This window comes from Gambusia affinis, linkage group LG22 (genome assembly GCF_019740435.1).
Source record: "Gambusia affinis linkage group LG22, SWU_Gaff_1.0, whole genome shotgun sequence".
Lineage (NCBI taxonomy): Eukaryota > Metazoa > Chordata > Actinopteri > Cyprinodontiformes > Poeciliidae > Gambusia > Gambusia affinis.
This window is the reverse complement of record NC_057889.1, coordinates 18,228,603-18,245,951: the sequence shown is the minus strand read 5'-3', so window position 1 is coordinate 18,245,951 and position 17,349 is coordinate 18,228,603. Positions and strand designations below refer to the sequence as shown.

Genomic DNA, 17,349 nt, shown 5'->3' with positions numbered 1-17,349 from the left:
CGCCGTCGTAGTCCCGTCTGATTCAATGTTAGACAGTGAACAAAATATATTAAATATTAAATATTTGATTAGATGTCTTTTTGTACAGCACGCATCGTCACAGCTAACATTCCCATCATGTTTAAATCGATTTTGGACAAACAGTAGACGATCTTTGGCTAAAGCGTCTGTATACAATGGCATTCTTTCAGTGAACTCAACACTCTTTAGGACCCAGGGCGGCCTCCGGGGGAAGTCCTCAGCCGCTGGCGGGGCAAGGCAGGCAGGCAGAGCCCAGGAACACATCCACGCACATCCACACACATACAGGCAAGCCTAGCTCCTCTCCGACAGAGGAGAGAGCGCACAGAGGGATAAACACAGGCAGACCAGAGGAACGCGGCGGCGGCTCTCGTGTGTCTGCTTTGTGTGTGTGTGTGCGCGTGTGTATGTGTGTGTGCGCGGGCGCGCGCTCGCTCGCTCGCTCGGTGCTCGAGACGACTAGCGGGGCGGAACATGGAGGGGCTCGGGAAAAACGCTGGGAAGTGACCTCGAACCGAGGAGAAAGATTGGGGGGAGACAAACGAACGGAGAGAGCGAGAAGAAGGACGGACTGACAGACGGACAGCTCGGACGGAAAGGAGGAGAGGAAGAAAGAAAGAGAGAGAGAGAGGGGGAGAAGTCTGACAGAGGAGAAAGAAGAGTGGGGAAGGGGTTCACCTGGAACTCTCAAGGATTTTAAGGTGACTCCATTGGGCTTTTCATGGCCGTGTGTAGCTGCTCTGAAGGTGTGTGTCGCTGACATGTGCTGCATGGCTCCGCACTTGGAAGGAAAAGTGTGGTGGGTTCGCGTTGAGCGCGCGTGTGGGTGTGCGCGTGATTGAGTGTGTGCGCAGCGTCGGTTTACGTTAGCGCGAGTTAGTTGTGGAGGTTGTTTTTCTTTACACGCGTGAAGGGAAAGGGTGCCAAAGTGAGCTGGAAGTGACCACTGTAAACTGGAGTGAAGGGATCAAAAGGAGTGGCTACTTTTTAGGGAACAGTCTGATCCCATTCCAACACACACGCACGCACACACGCAATCACACACTTCTCTGGTATGTTACTTTAAGTTGAGCAACAGTAAAGCAGAGTCCACTTTCACCCTCCCTTTAAAATCCCTATATCTCACCATGTGTTTGCATCCAAGTATGGACTTTTTCTCCCACAAGCCAGTGCACACTTTCAGAAAAATAACCCAGTTCAGGGAAATCTTTTTCTTTTTTTTCTGAGAGAGGCTCGATAAGTAGTAGCAGCTCCAGTCAATGTGTGTGTGTGTGTGTGTGTGTGTGAGAGAGATATACTATGTATCTGTCTGCGTGTTTTCTGTGCCATATACGGCAAACAGGTTGAGAGGAGGCAGATCTGATCAGACGCACAGCAACAGAGGAGAGAGCGTGGCACAGGCTGAGCAGCAGCACACTGGATTACACACATACACACACACAAGCTCTGGAGCCAGGAGAACAGCTGGGAGAAATATGTGTGTGTGTGTGTGTGTGTGTGTGTGTGTGTATATGCCCCAAAGCCTTTTCACTTTAATGCATGCGTCTGCCTTTACACGTGCAGCACTGTTTGCTCTCATATTATCCTCCTGCCGCCATGTGAGCGTGCATGCGTCCAGCTGAGGCTGTGTAAATATGTAAGAGAAAAGGTGGTGGTGTGTGTGTAGAGGGATGTTCGGTCATCTACTCAGACAGCCTGGACGACAAAGAGCTGGCATGCAGATGACGAGGTGGATGGAAAGAGAGGATGATGGAGACTTATAGGATGGAAGAAAAAGGGAGGAAAAAAGAGGAGGCGGGAGGAGAGATTCTCTCTCCAGGAGTGCTTTCAGAGTGTCGCTCATTCATAATTCACCTCTATGGCAAACGCTCATTCACATGTTGACCCCCCATGGCTGCGCTCACCGTCTTCCCTGTCTCTCAATGGACGCCCCCCTATGGCGAAGTGTTCAGTTAGCCCTTCTTCTTTATCCTTTATCACTTTCTCAGACAGGCAGCCTGGCCACCTCCATGTTCATTTTTTTTATTTTAAATTTTTATTTTGTTTGGCCGTTCCGGTTGTTTGACGCTAGCAGTTTTACAGCGAGAGCCTCTTGTGTGAAATTGAATCGTGTAAATTGAATATTGAACTCAGACTCCACCCCTACACACAGATAATTGGTTTGGATGGATCAGTGGGTTAGTGCTCTCAGTACAGCTGTTGGACTGATTCCCTGAACCCCGGCTCAAACAGTCCATAATGGATCCATAATTCATGTGTGAATGAATTGAATCGTCTGTGTTTTGAATACGAGCGTCGAGACGGTTTCCTCGGACCGCTGGCTCATTGGTTCATTCGGCGTAAACGTCCCAAAATGGCTGTCTTTTTTTCTTCCTTTCATTTGTTTTGTTTTTTTTTTATATTTCTTGTTGTGCTGCTGGGGGCCTGCCTGGGAGCTGCACAAGCATCGCCCACCGCTGAGATTTGGTCAGCTGTGGCTGCCGGCCATATGGCGGTTGAGTCTAAAACGCAATGTCAGGTGAAAGCGTGCAGCCGGGGCCATGGTACATTTAGTTCTGAAAGGTAAACGTTCCACTAAACATTACCTTATCAGCAAAACAGATAAAAATATCCTGACCTCTTAAGTTGTTGGGGGATGATGGAGTGTATTTACTCGGTGAAAAGAGGACAACGTGCGTTGCGCGTCTCGCATGGAAAGGCGGCATTTGTTACAAGCCGGTCCTATTTTTACGGAGCAGCAGGCAGGTAGGGAGCGCTGAGCAGGTACGTGTATATTTGGGTATAGTTCCAGAAAAAAACAATAATTTAGTTCATTTGAATTGATTTATACTTGCAGTAGTAGCGTTCATTTGAAGTGCCTTTATTTGGCCGTAACCAGGCCAATGCTCGTAGATGCATCGATCAGATTTTTGGCCGATTTCTAGCTGCCGATTTTTCAGACGTTTAGACATGCCTATATCAATTGGAACTCTCTTTAATTTTCAATAATAACTGCGTTCAAAATACGTTTCTAACCTTTTTAATATGTCATATATCATCAGAGGAGGCAACTTTGCCGCATCAGAGGAGTTGTTTGAAAACACAATTTTACATATTTAAAATTATTTTCAATCGACAAAAATCTGTTTTTAAAGGTGATCTGAAAATTTGAGTATATTTTTATGAAGACAGCACTGGCATATATGCTCATTTATTACATCCGTCTTAACAACCTCAATGTAACCAACTGCTTTGGGGTAATTTGTGAGTTTAAGGAAATGCTGGAAACATTGCCAATATTCCTAATAGCATCCTGTCCATTGAGATTTCTGCTTAAAGTGACTTATCCAAACTATGACCAATGGTCTTCTGTCTATGTATGGTTAACACCCACTTACCTGGTCAACAAGCTCTTATGTGTCATCCCCACAGACGGTCCACTTGGTTATTGAGGGCGATACAGCTGACTTGTATTAGCAGCAATGCATTCAAAGAAGGTGCCACTAAAACTCAAATTCAACGACTATATTGCTAAGACGTTTTAAAGCCAAGAGACTCATTGCCCACCTCAACAACTGTTGTCTTGCTAAGAGGGAGGATGACTTTTCAATTTGTGTTCTGTTTAAGGAATTGATAGTTTATCACACATTGTTTTGTTAGCCCACATAAACCCAGACAAAAAAATTATTCTGTTGCGGTTGCTGTTTGGACTTCAAACCTGATTCTACAACTTTGGGCAGTCTGACTTGGTTTTACTTCAACGGACAAGACAGAGCAGTAGGGTTTGATATTCAGAATGTCAATCAATGAGTAACTGAATTTGTCCCGAATACTCTACATTGTGGTAGAATCTCTTGTTCTAATAATCAGGAAGTAGATGATCATCAAGACCGCTTGATTAAGAAAACACATGACTGTTTTCCTCACTGTTCTTTCTCCTGTATATATATTTTTTTGCATTGTGAGCATTTCAATCTCTAAACTCTATATCAAGGTGTTGGCATCAAGCCTTGCCAACTAGCCTGCCTCAAATTTCTTGTGCGTTGGCATTGCAATGGTACAGACAGACTCTGTTAACTCTGATGTTCACTATGCAGAAACCTCGCCGTGAATCTTTGGTGGACAAACAGAAAAGATGTATCTGACTGATTCGGAAACGTCAAATTCAACCGCTGGCCTTCAGATGTTGCATTTAGTTCTGCATATTTTCCAGACTTTCTACACACAGATTCAACACATGCCAGTTGTAAGAGTGTGGCACTTCTGTCTCAGCAAAGTAGGTCACTTCCACTGACAACGGTCTAATTTCCACTGAATCTAAAAGCTCAAAAAAGTTCATTTCTAATGAAGTAGACTGACTGTTGGATGGCTTTAGCAATTTAACCTGGTTTAAGTTGGCTTATGGTCACAGAAATCTGCTATATACCTACAATGCATAAATAATTGAGTGTTTTTATAGTGTTTAAGGAATTTTCCTTATGAAAATTGTAAAAAAAATTATATTTTTTCACATTGCTACCAAAACTTTGTACAATGTTTCACTTTAAAGGGCTCAGTATTATGTAAAATTTACTTTTTTGAGCTTTACATCATTTTATGATGTTATTCTCTCATCAGAAATATACCTGGAGTGTTGCTTTGATTCTTTCATGTATGTTTGAGAAATCCTTTAATCTCCATGGCAACCATTCAGCTGTGCAAAACGTCTGGGTGGACATAGCTCCGCCTTCAAGGATGAAACTCCTCTGAGCTGCAGTTTCCAAACTTCCACCTCACAGAGCAGCCCTTCCCGTTCGAATTGCCCACCCAGCTCCTTCAGACTAGCCAGCAGCAATTAGCAAGCACCTGGTGGAACTGCACATTTGCTGAGCTCTTCAGTGAAATGCTGGTAAAAATTTGATGTTCTGACTACCTGAGAGCAGAGTTTCAGAAAGATACGGAGCTTCTTAATGAGACAGAGGCCCAATTCCAAGGCGTTATTACAAGGTGAAGTTTCTTTTAAATCATTTTTATAACATCTGAAGGTAACGTAGTTTCTCGATCGTGCTATAAAATGGCACTGTGTGGCTGGAAAACATAACTCTGCTCATTTAATTAGGTGAATCAGAACGCTAACGCTGCACACTGACAGCCTGGCTGTTGCTGAGTTTTTGAGCATTTGAAAATGCTCTCCTTGGATCCAAATAGGAGGTTGTAAACGCAACATTCAAGAAGCCTTTCCAAGCCAATAAACGTCTTGTCAAATTCAGCACGCTTCTCCTCAGCGCCGCCAAGTATTTGCTTTGCTTGTGTGCTGAGAAGAAGCCTTCTGTTTGTACACACCTCCTGACCAGTACACTGCAAACAAACAAGCAGAAAAAGGCGAGCAGGAGGAAGAAGGTCAGATAAATATAAACTGGGAAGTAGAGCTTATGATATAGTTTGGTTGGATGTCGCAGAACAGTTTATGCCGGTGTCATCGGAGCTCGTAGCTTATTTTTTTTAGCTCTTTAATAGATTAGGAAGTACCTGGCTAATTATTGTGCTAATGTTCATCTTCTACCGTGCATACTTTATATCAAGGTGTAAAACTAATTCTTCCCAAAGGTATCAGTGACCAGAACCATTCGGCATCAGCCGAGAGGAAGGAGGGTTTAACGGAATGCTTTTCATCTGCAAGAATCCTCGGAGGCATGCAGGACGGAGTCAGGGTTCATAGCACTGCAGCCAAAGCCAACCTGAAGGGGGGGGGGGAAAGTCAGCTTTATCTGGTCTGCTGTTTACATCAACCTGAGCACAGGCACAGCAGGATGACTGTGTTACAGCCAGGGAAAGAGAGAGAGACATTTCTTTATCGCCGCGCATTGAGTTGGTAGTATAAAGGTCGGTGTGCGTCTAAATATAGGGGAAGGATATAGCGGTTAGGAAGGAAGCTTTGTGGCCTAAAATTCAGCTTTCAGATTCGTGGGGGGATTTCCCTCATGATTCTGGTCTACATGGGGAGGAATTTATCCACGTATAGGCAAATGTGGGACGTATGAAAAGTCTGAAATTTACATCCTAACTGTTTAGTCTGAAGGGTTTTGTTAACAGAATGCAGCTCTGTTTTTTTCACCAGGTGGTTCTGTTAACATGTATCCATCCATTATTGGTGTCGATCTTTAGGAAAAAAGGCAGACCTGGACTGGTCTAATATTTCCATGCGACACTGTATTACAACCGACCCAGTTTGGATCAAAACTACAAGTCACATGAATATTTCCTGATTACATTAAATACATCCATCCATCCATTTTCTAACACACTTGTCCCTAGTGGGGTTAGGAGGGTTGCTGGTGTCTGTCTCCAGCTAATGTTTGGGCGAGAGGCGGGGTCACCCTGTCTGTCGCTGGGCATACATTAAATACAATATTTCCAAATTAGTACAAAGCAGGCAACATAGCTATTGTGTTGGTTTGTCTGTTAGTTGCTGTCCTATGGCAAAGTTGTTGTTTTTTTTGTACCTAGCCAGTAATGTCTTGGAACTGGGGTTACCACAATATGCTTTCTCACTCTTTGATTCATCAGTTATTATAAATGATGATTTTTCCCTCCGAACAACATTCTCTGCTCAATTAAATGTGATTAAAATGGGTAAAGTAAAGGTAATTTGAACTAATTCACAACACACAGGCGGTTTAACAGTCATTCTTCTGGGAAAAGTGGGACAAAGTAGCTCAAGGACAACGTCCCCAACCTCAGAATGCCTTTAGCAGCTTCAACAAAAAAGTAAACTGGGAAGTGTGTGTTTGTATTGGTACGTTTTTTTGTTGTTGTTGTTTTTTGTCGGGCTCTTCAGCTGTTGAACCGTTCAGACTTTGAAGTCTCCTAACTACAGAAATACTTTCACACTTCAGATCACTTCGGCCTTTTACAGCTCTGAGAACCCGGGTGGGTCAGACGCTCCATCCTCCGTGTTTGCTTGGAAACGTTGACATAGACGGAGACGGTGGATGACTGGAGCCAAACTCTGCTGACTTAAAGGAACAGACACACACACACACACTCAGTATTACAACTGCAGGGAGGGGACGCTCTTAGCCAGTGGTGTCCAAACATTTTGCTATGTTGGCCACAATTCTCAGTTTGAAGTCCATTTGCTCCACGACTAAAACATTTCTTTCCATTCTAAAGCATATAAAATAATTCTGTGAAAGAAAAAAAGCTGTATTTTACTGTCATACTGTAGTTGATTTCATGTTAAAGAGTCTTTCCTTTTTTAAATCAAAGGACTACTTTTTATGGAAAAGTGGAGGAAAATAGCTAATTAGAGTCAAAGATTTTGTTGTAACAAGCAATTTCAATTTTAGTTTGTTAGAGGAAAAAAGATACCCTAAGAAAATTACAAAAATGATATCCAATGTGCCAGCCAGCCTAATTTCAACCATCGTTGAGTGAAGCTTGGGGGGCCGTGTAAAACCGCCTCAGGGGCCAACCTTTGGACGTCCCTGCTCCGCAACCCTGAGGAAAACCTTTGCTTACAAATTTTTAGAGACGTAAAACATTGAAGCTAAACCCCCCCACCCCCACTGTGTCAGCCTAAAGTCTTGATGTGAACTGTTTATTGCAGTCGACTATTATTAGATTCAATTACATCAATGAATCATGGCAGCTGTACAGGGAATTTGTTTAATTTATGAGATCCGTGATTCAGCTGTTCGTGTAGCTTCGTCCACTACTTTTAGCTGTTCTGTCAGTTTATATTTTACTATGTTGCAGAGATGAAATATAATGTGGTGTAGTAATATCATTTAGTTTATCGAACTACCCAAAGGTCATCTACTCCAGTTACATAAAACTGTTGGCAAAGTTGCAAGCATCTTCGGCTTTAGTTTCTCCAGGAGCAGCAAAAGAATAAACACTTTTTTGCAGTGCCCTGTGAGTAGGAATAGTTGAAGCTTTACTGTTATGCTCCTAATTGCACCGATTGAAAAAAATTAAAGCTGTTTTCACATGTTTGACAAAGCTTGTGAGGCTACTGGTGTATTTAACTGTGTTGTAACGGTGCAGAGTTGTAAAATAAGTTTGTATCTCAGTACATTTATGTCTGTGTTTAAAGAAACAAATGCTGTAAGTCAATTCAGCGCTGCTGTTATATATCGAATCGGTATCAGCACATGCTAAACTTCGGGTTTCAGTATTGGAAGTGAAAAGGGTGGATCAGTGCATCCTTCATTGTCTTCAATTGGCTGTCGTTCTGGATAGAAACGCACGCGTTGAAGGGAAGCTACTCGGTTAGCGCCTCTCCGTCGTATCCTTCGTGTTACACAAGTGCACAAGCGTAAGCTTGCAATGACACATGCACACAGTTTCAGCCTCATGCAGACAAAGACGTCAGCAGGAACAAAAATAGAGCTTATAAATGGGGGGGAAAAGTGCTTTATGTTTTGTGAGGACTGATGTCATGTTTGGTCTAAATCCACGGCTGACGAAATAGGGGGTAGCTGCGGCGAGTGTCCGCCTGCGCCGCGTTAGCTCACTTATCTGCTGTCTCTTTTGGCGCTTTCAGAGGCGCGCAGTTCAAGGAGTTGCACTTTGGATGTGTATGCTTTTGTATGTGTGTATGTATGTGGGTCTCTGTCGGCTTGTTTGTGTGTTTTCAGCGGTGGAGGCATTCACACTGTGACGCTGCTCCGGTTGCCACGCAACTCAGGAACGTGGGTGGAAGGATTTCCTGTCCTTAGGAAGCTGTGTTTATAAGGAGGGGAGTGAGAGTGAGACCGAGCGAGTGTGTGTGTGTTTAGATTTCAGTTTGCATTTCAGCTAAATATGCTCGAGTGCTTGTGTGAATTTAATGCTTTCTCTGCCTGAAGTAAAAGTGCTATAGAATATCATCAAAGACACACAAACACGCGGCTTACGGATAGAGACGGGGCTAAAAAGGCCTTTTCTTGTCCTTTTTGAGTTGCATAACTGCTGTTTGCAGAGCTTTGTCTCTGTACGCCCCCCCAACACCACCACCCATGTACACGCCACATCATCAGCACGCCACTTTTCATGTCTCCTCTCACACACGAGGCTGCAGTTCTGTCTCTCTGCCCTTCACGCAGTCACAGAGACGCACGCAGCAGCTGGCCTGTCCTGCAGCCGTTGGACCCCCTCTGATTACGTAATTGACACTGAGTGAATGGGATGACGTCAGCTTGGCTCTCGATGACTCTCCCTTTCTCTCTGGTTGGCTGCGGTGATGTCATGACTGGATGCAGCCAAAGACATTGAGAGTGTGTGTTGGCATGCAGAGTTGCATGGGGAGAACACAAGTCCCTTTAGAAATTATTTTTATATGGTAAAAAATGGCTCAAATCCTCCTCTTCTTTTCTTTTGCCTGGAAGGAAAATAATTCCCCAACTCTTACATGTTGTGTCCATGCTTAGACCTTTTGTATGTTTAGATGGTGGTTTGATGAAATAATATCTTGAACTCTTTTACATTTTCCCACACTGCAACCAAAAAGTCTCTAATGTGTCTTCTTGAAATTTTAGGTGATGGACCAAAACAGAGTAGTGCATAATTGCGAAGTGGAAGGGAAATGATCTATGATCTACAATATAATAGATCTAAATAGTAAAAAAAAAAAAAAAAAGTCAATTTGTATGCAATGGAATCCCTGTGTAAATGTAGCTGTTTTGTTAAGGTCTTAGAGGTTTATTATGCTTCTGAATGGTGCAGTATGGCATGAGTTGGTATACTATTTTGTCCGTTTCCCTTATAAAACCCATCCATACAATCAACCTTTGCTGTACCATTCCTGTGCTCCCTTCAGTTGTAGGTTTATGGGACAATGGTGCGGTTAGGGTGTAGCTAGTGGCGTCGCACAGTCCATTTATTGGGGCACAGAAAACACGAGACACAGTAGTGCATCATGTTTCCCATTGCACTAGTATCACACTACGTTAGGCGGTTGAGTTTATCCCCACTTGCCTGGTGAAATTCCTACTGGCAGTGGAAAAGCTCTCTCAATTTTTCTCTCAATTTTTCCAGACCATAAAATAGAGAACCAAACTTTGCCGACCTCTTCTGTGTTGGCATTGGAGAATGTTGGGCAACAGGCGGCTTCCTTAAGACCGAGGAACACAGCAGACAGGTCCGTTATGAAGCAGGATTAAGTAATAAAACTGTAATCCATCTTTGAAAGTCTTAAAAAGCATTGTTCAGTCCATCATCTGGAAACAGACCTACTAAGACCTGGCTGTCCACCTACACTCAAAGATTAGGCACGAAGAGCAATAATCACAGAAGCAACCAATAAAGCTCTGGAAGAGCTGCAGCAAGCCACAACCTATTAGGGAGAATCTATCATTAGAAAACATGTTCATCATGTGAATGAGTGGCAAGGAGAGGGCCGTGGTTGAAAGAATTCAATTAGGCATCCTGTTTGGAGGGGAAGTATGGAAGAAGATGGTGCTCTGGCCAGATTATTACCGCTCCCCATAGTGGACACCATCCCCTTGGTGAAACATGGTGGTGGCAGCACTATGGGAATGCTCTACTTCAGCAGGGACACAGAAGCTGGTGAGAATAGATGGGGACATGGATAGCAGTCCTAAAAGGAAAGGCTAAAGGAGACTTGAGACTGGGGCGTAGATTCCCCGACTAGTAGGACGAAGATCCAGAACTTGCGTGGCTGAGATCAGTGCAAATTCACGTAAAAATGGCAAAGTCAAAAGTAGACTTTAATCTAAGTAAGAATCTGCGGGAAGGCTTGGAAGTTGCTGTTCTAAGATGCTCGTCATCCACTCTGATTGAGCTTCAGACATCTTAACAGAAGAATGATTAAGTTGGTTCAACAATGTGCAGTTGTAAAGGACACCCAGCGAACTTCAGTTTTTTTGACAACATATTTGAAAACCGTGTTCCTCTACTTCATAATTGCCCATGCCTATACTTTATGTTGTTCTATCAATTAAAATCCCAGTGAAAAATATTGACTTTTGTGCCTGTAACATCACAAGAAAAAAATGTAAGAGGGTATGACTGTTTTTGCAAGACGCTGTAGACACATGGGAAATTTAGACAGATTCCTTTGTTGACATAGTGTTAGTGCAGGCCCCTGAGACTTCTGTCTGAAACGCTCCGTAGCTTGAAGCTCCATCACCTTATTGCCCTTCTTCTGCAACTGTCCTGACCTTTGCTGCCCTCCTCATCCTGGGACTCGCCAACAATCAAATGTGGGAAGTGACTGAAATTGGAAGAAGAAATGATGCGGGGCTGTCTCCACAGATGTGGTACACAGCAGTTCCCTATTTTAGCTAAAGTACACATCGTCATGGAGAAGAAAAAGAAGCAATTTAAGTGGTTGGGCTCCTTTTTTTTATTGCTCAGGAGGAAAAATAAAGCTATATCTGGTTTTAGCTCAATGTTTGGGCAATGGCTTCTCGAGATGTCTCTATTTGTGTGTTGGGTAGAACAGGCTGCCTGTTGTGGTCTCACAACTGTTGTGGTTGAAGCTCTGAACATCTGCCATCTCACACTGGATGGGAGGACTGGGAGCTTTTAACACACACACACACACACACACTCTAATACACTTTGCGTTTCTTTTGTCCTCCTCTTCCAGCCCCAAAAAGCCGTGGGGGAAATCTCACAACGCGGTGACTTACAGGTCAGATCAAACGGCACACGTGCATTCATACCGACGCAAAATCAGCAGATTTAGCCTAATAAACTGATTAGCACTAGCTCATTGTGCGTAAGGCCAAAGCACAAACAGAACGCTGCACATTCCACTGACCAAACAACAGCTTAACGCTAAACAGGGCTGTTTAATAGTGCTTCACAAACACAAAGCAACACAAATCCACACGAACATGGAGGCTGCACCCACCTTTTTAGATTGAAACGGATCAAAAGGCTACCGACTGCTGCATTAATTATATACATGTGCACAAGATACGGATTCACATGTGGCCTCCCCTCGCTCCAAAAGGAGTCCTAGGGCCTTAGTCAGCGTCTGTGTGTCCGTGCGTGGGCCTGTTTCCTGGCACTCTGAGGGGAAAAAATACCTTCCCATATGATGTAAACACCAAAGTCCCTGTTTGTGTATGAGACTATGCGCCTGTGTGTCTGTGTGTGTTTCTCTGTGCTCTCACAAGCTTCTGAGAGCACTGTGTGTGTGTGTGTGTGTGTGTGTGTGCGTGTGTGTGTGTGAGTGCCCGCGTGTTTGTGACTGGCATGCTCGGAGATAGGATTCGCTGTCTTTGACAGTTTTCCAAATTATTCCCCAACACTGTGCAGTTTCTTTTTAAAGATAAGTTCCTCTGCCATCTCTGCTTTGTTCCGTGGCGGAAAGCAAACGCGGCGTTGTCAGAGGCGGCTGACGTGTGACGGCGCCGACTAAAGGGAGGGCGGTCAAGTCAAAACTTGGGCCACCTGTTTGAGTTTAACCTGTAGAAATGTTGGGTTTTGAGTGTTTAAAGTAGCACCCAAGATCTTTGAAATTAAACAAGAGTTCTTTGACGTCGTGCTGGTAACGGAAAAGATCTTGAGGCGTTGACCTGATCCTTTCTCAACTCATGACTTTCAAAATGAGCTGCATTCGCTGCAGTTGGTGCACCAGCTATGTTGGGATCTGCAAATGGCCTTGTAGGGGTGTGTAAAGATGATGATCGATTGCAGGGACTTTTGACATCCCACTGCATCATTCATCAAGAAGTCCTTGTATCTAAGAGGCTAAATAGGGCTAGAAATTGTGAATTTTATCCCTCCATATGCTCTAGCTGCATTTTCATAAACTTTACAAATGCACAATTTGACATTTTGAAAATAAATTTGCTTAATAGGAACTCGCTAATTTCAAGAAATAAAACAAACCTTTTTGTCATTGTAAAGTTTTGGTGCTTTGATGAGGTGGGTTTTTTTTTTTGGTCAAAATTGGTGTGTTTCGCAAAGCTGCAATGGAAACACTCCATGAGTCGTGATCAACAACAAGATGTTACTACTGGGGGAAATGACGAAGAAGACGACTAGAAATGGCATGAGGATGATGGTGCTGCAGGTTTTTTTAATGACTTATCATGTGAACTAGCTTATTCACATAATTTTAAAGTAATACTTCTTATTTTCTGCTCTTCGACTCACAGTTGAAGGTGTTGTGGATGACTGGACTTGGTGTTTTTGAGAGAAGGAACCACAGAGTTTTGGAAAACTGTGTCCCCAGACAAATTCTCTCCATTGTATTACAGACTACACTCAAGCTAATGTCAGTGTTTGCACCGACCATTTGTCTGTGAATCCATTTGCTCAACAGGTAAAACACAAATGTTGCTCTGTTGTTACCAACATGTGTGAAAGATTTGCTTTGTGTAGCCACGGCAGAGTACAAGTCGAGCCCACAGGACAATTTGAGTAAACAGTAATCCACCATTTATGTTGTGTGACTCTTTGCAGTGATGATGGGTTTAATTTGGCTGTTTCTTTCTGAACTGGTGTGCCTCAACCGAACTAGAACATTAATTTGGATTTGATGTTCTTCCAGGAATCGGTTTCTGACTTCAGAGCTAAAAGATAGTAAACTTTTTCTTGGGTCGCTGTTGTGTTCTTCAGTTTCTACTGGGTGGTGGGATGGTACCACTAAAAGTGCCACCAGTTATATTTCTAACATGGTTTGAGAACCACGACCCTTTAGTTAACAGGTGTGGTCTTTTTACCCCGACTCTGTGGTCAAGTCAGATTTGCAAGAATATTTGAACTCTTCCTATATAAACAAGTTAACAGAAAAAAAGAAAAGTTTTAGTAAGATACAATCGGAAAACTCAAATTTAAAGTTTCTCCTCAATATATTTCTACAGATGAACCAGAGCTGATTTTCAAAAATTGTTTGATGAATAAAGTAAAAAAGTAAGTTACATAAAAATATGATTAGTTTTTAGTTGTCCAGACGATAACGGAGTACCTCTGAACATTGTTAGGGGTCAGAGCCTCATCAAAAAATTTTATATTTGTAAAAATATGAATGATTTTTTTATTTTACCTTGTTTAATTTTATCATTACAACTAACAGTCCAAACCTTAAACAAGGCATTCCTGAAGGAAGCTAAATCCTAACTGATTTCATGCCTTTTCTGCATTTGTGCATCACCAGCTCTTCGTCATGCGCCACAACAAAGTTTGTATTCTGATGGTTTTGTTTTTTCATAGTGCAGATACATTTTTTTTTACCAATTCGGTCTGATTTCCCTGTCACACCAACAAATCAGGTTTTCAATGTCAATTTACAGCAAAATGTTACTTCTGTTGAAACCCATTACACACCTATTGACTGCTTTTATTTTGAAGTGTTGCTTTGGCAAAGGAAAAAAAGCCAGAAACCACCAAAAACTCTTTTGACATTTGAATTCATATCATAATTTTACTTGTGTGCATTGATTATGGAGTTTCACTTATAAAGGCTCAAACAATTTACAGATAGGCTCAAAATATATAAAGGAGACCCAGCTGCGTCCAGGTTACCACCATTAGCTCTTGACTTAAGAAATTTAAGGATATGGAGGTCTAAAAATAATTCATTCACTTTTTATAATAAACCAGTGGCACTAATAGTAAAAAAGAGCCACAGAAAGATGGTACAATCACCTTGGTAGCTGTTTTTGCATGAATTTGAACATTGTCTGATCCTTAACGTTCTCCCTAGAAACAAAGTTTTGTTGATTTTGGACCAGGCGCTCATTTCTTAGTTGCTTCCTCTCAGTCTACTAAGCTGTGGAAAAAGTAACATCATTAAAGATGCTTCCTCTGGCTTACTGTTGTAGCATCGTTTAAGTTCAATATTTGAGTTTTGATGGCGTTTGGTGGGACTGAAACGATTAGTCAGATTAATCCTGCTGAATCGATGATTGAAATAATCGTCAACAAATTTAGAAATCGATTAACTGTAACTTTTTTGAGCCAAGACTCAAAAGAGGTCATTTGCTGTAAAAAATAAATAAATAAAAATAAATACTCAACACAGTAATTAAACCAGAACTGTTAAATCATTTGTCTATTTACATCTTTTAATGTATTTCTAATACTGTATTGTAACGGCTTATGTGGTTAAATGAAAAATCTGCAGAATGCGGCAGATTTTTATCTGATTAATCGATTAATCGTCAGAATAAATGATAGACTAATAGATTACTAAAACAATCGCTAATTGCAGCTGGGGTCTTTCTCCGGTCCAACTAATTAGACACATAGTTGCTTGAACTTCTGCTCTTGACATCTGCATTTACCTCCAAAAATCTGTCCAGCTACCTGCTGGATCTATCTAGACAAAAAACATTTTCTTTCAAAGTGACTTTTGTGTTGCCATGTTTGCATTTTTGCATTAGTACTTTTGTGATTCATGGGAAAGCCTTAAGCCACAGACTTTCTCTGCAACGTTGCCAGGGGCAAATGTATAATAACAATAAATTTTTGAGGGGAAAATGTGATTGAAAAGAGGAACGGGATTTCCGTTGTCTTTCGCCATCCATCAACTGCAGAGTGAAAAGTGTGAACGTTCCTACGGCGGCGTGCTTTGATTTCACCGCGGGGTGCCAAAGACGGAGCTTTTACTGCGGCCCGTCAGGAAGCGCCGCCACATTCAACATGTTTCTGCTCCAACAGTGAAAGCCAGGTGCAAAACAATCATCAGCTGTCAACACATTCATCACAACCGCGTTCAGATCTGGTCAGGGGCCACACAGGAGCTCGCGCTGGAAGCGATATGTGTCATGTGTTCGTTGCTGGGCAACTTTGTCTCAATACTTTGTCACCCCGCCTCCCCTTCCGCCGCTCGCGACCTTGCGACCCTGCCAAGTCTGCCGTTACCACCGCCCCCCTCCTCCTCCTCGCCGTGCTAACACTTGTATGAAGCTGTGTGTTATCTGAGACGATGGCGCGACCGCTGCGTGGCAACTGGGAGCAGCTGTGATTTCGCTGAGGTTGAGGCAAGTGTGTACACACGCACACACGCGATTTATTTATTTTTTTAAATGTTTTTAGCGCGCGCGAATTCACGAGACGCTTGCCGTCACTTTTCATCTGCGCGCGGCAGACACTACAACATAATACGGCACCGCAGACACCTCCGCGGCGCGATAGACTCAATCATCCACGTCGTCAGCTCAAAGCGCGCGCACGCCCTCAACCGTGTTGTCAAATTGCAGCCAAAAATAGCCGAGTCGAGGGAGCGACGGGGAGCAGTCATTTCCCTGAAGATCCATTCATGTAAAATACTGTTATTCAAGCCTCCCTCCCCCTTTGTTCGATAGTCTTATTCATCTCTCTTTTGACTGGAAAACCAAACAGAGCCCCCGTCTTCTGCTTGCCAGCGCGAGGCGTTGTGCATGTGTGCGGGAGTCCTTGTGTACCTGCTCCGCTCTTCTCCATAAGTGGAATGCCCTTGGCCCGCATGACCTGCGTGCTCCTTACCGAGCCCCCCGCCGGGGCCTGATCCGGAGCGGCCGCTGGAGCCAATAAGGAGCTCTGGCTGGCAAGTGACATCATTTAGCGGGGGATCTTTAGGGCTGGCCCCCTCGAGGTGATTCGTCGCAGTGAGAGAGTGCTCTTATTGTTATTAAGATTGAGTGTTATATGAAGGGCTATCAGAGGAGAGCCCCCTTAATGAAAGTGGAGCATGGAGAGCAGAGGCAGCGGCGGCGGAAGCGCTGCAGGGAAAAACCGCGTGAAGGGGAAGAGCTAGAGCTGGAAGAGGAGGAAGACTGAGGACGGGAGGGGAGGAAGGAGAATTTAAGGTGGAAGAGGACAGGCCAAGAAGAAAGAGAGCAAGGGGGTTGGTGGGGTGGAGGGGAGCGGGGGCTGAATATTTAACAGCTGTGTCCAGACTTGCTGACTCCGGGTGTTCATGCTCTGAATGTAGCATGAGATGCAGGCAGTGGGTACAGGAAACCGCCATTAAAATGTATATATATATAAAGAAAAGGCAAAAATGCAAGACCCAGAGGACGAGAGATCAAGAGCGTGTGTATGTAAATGCATGCAAATTTTCCAGGTTTTTGTTCTCTATTCTTCTGTTCATGGGTGGGTGTATCTAGGAATGTGAGCTTGTGTGTGTGTGTGTGTGTGTGTGTGTGGGCGTGTGTGTGTGTGTGTGTGTGCGTGCGCGTGTGCGTGTGTGTGTGTGCTCAAGTTCCGCTCAGCATTCGGTATAAAAGTGGAACGCCCTACCTCTGAGGAAAATTCCACCCTTAGCTTGTTGTAAATCATCAGTTTGGGATGTCCAGCATCTCCTCTCTCCTTTTTGCGAACATGAAGTTGTTGTTTACTTTCTTTGTCGCATCTGTAGTCTTCTAACTTCCTTTTACACTTTTGGTTAAAGGTTTTACTACACTTCCCAGAATGCCTGCTTGG

The 17,349-nt window shown here is 43.4% G+C and overlaps 1 protein-coding gene across 2 annotated transcripts in view; it reads left to right on the top strand.

Annotated features, from left to right (window-relative positions):
- The first annotated feature begins 257 nt into the window (after positions 1-257).
- LOC122825325 (forkhead box protein N3-like) overlaps positions 258-17,349 on the top strand; it is an 80,624-nt gene continuing 63,532 nt past the window's right edge. The window contains exon 1 of one of the 2 annotated variants that reach the window (XM_044106688.1): positions 258-722. The gene's annotated coding sequence lies outside the window, so the exon portion shown is untranslated. Of the gene's footprint in view, positions 723-15,701; positions 15,927-17,349 lie in introns of those variants that run through there. The other variant, XM_044106689.1, reaches the window with a different exon arrangement.